This window comes from Cucurbita maxima, unplaced genomic scaffold (assembly GCF_002738345.1).
Source record: "Cucurbita maxima cultivar Rimu unplaced genomic scaffold, Cmax_1.0 Cma_Scf05434, whole genome shotgun sequence".
In the NCBI taxonomy this organism is placed as follows: domain Eukaryota; kingdom Viridiplantae; phylum Streptophyta; class Magnoliopsida; order Cucurbitales; family Cucurbitaceae; genus Cucurbita; species Cucurbita maxima.
In genome coordinates, this window is record NW_019277450.1 from 1 (window position 1) to 495 (window position 495).

At 61.0% G+C, this 495-nt stretch overlaps 1 pseudogene; it reads right to left on the minus strand.

Annotated features, from left to right (window-relative positions):
- Nucleotides 1–363: 363 nt before the first annotated feature.
- Nucleotides 364–495, minus strand: LOC111476115 (annotated as a pseudogene).

Sequence of the window (495 nt, forward strand, 5' to 3'; positions counted from 1 at the left end):
ATGTTCAAAGGGTCGACGTGACATTCCTCCCTCGCCCACCAACAGGAGGCGCGCAAGCTGAGATCGAGACGCGGTACCAAGGTTGAATCAACCACCGTAGCGTCACGACAGCAGATGCCGAGGACTCGATTTTAAGCCATCCGTGCGACGGCGCACACGGGAGGCCAACATGTGCCCCCGCCAGTGCAACAAACCGAAGCGAGCCATCCGTGCGACGGCGCACACGGGAGGCCAACATGTGCCCCCGCCAGTGCAACAAACCGAAGCGATTGTTCCGTGCGACGGCGCACACGGGAGGCCAACATGTGCCCCCGCCAGTGCAACAAACCGAAGCGATTGTCGTATGTGGGGGGCAGCGATGCGTGACGCCCAGGCAGACGTGCCCTCGGCCAGAAGGCTCCGGGCGCAACTTGCGTTCAAAGACTCGGTGGTTCGCGGGATCCTGCAATTCACACCAAGTATCGCATTTCGCTACGTTCTTCATCGATGCGAGAG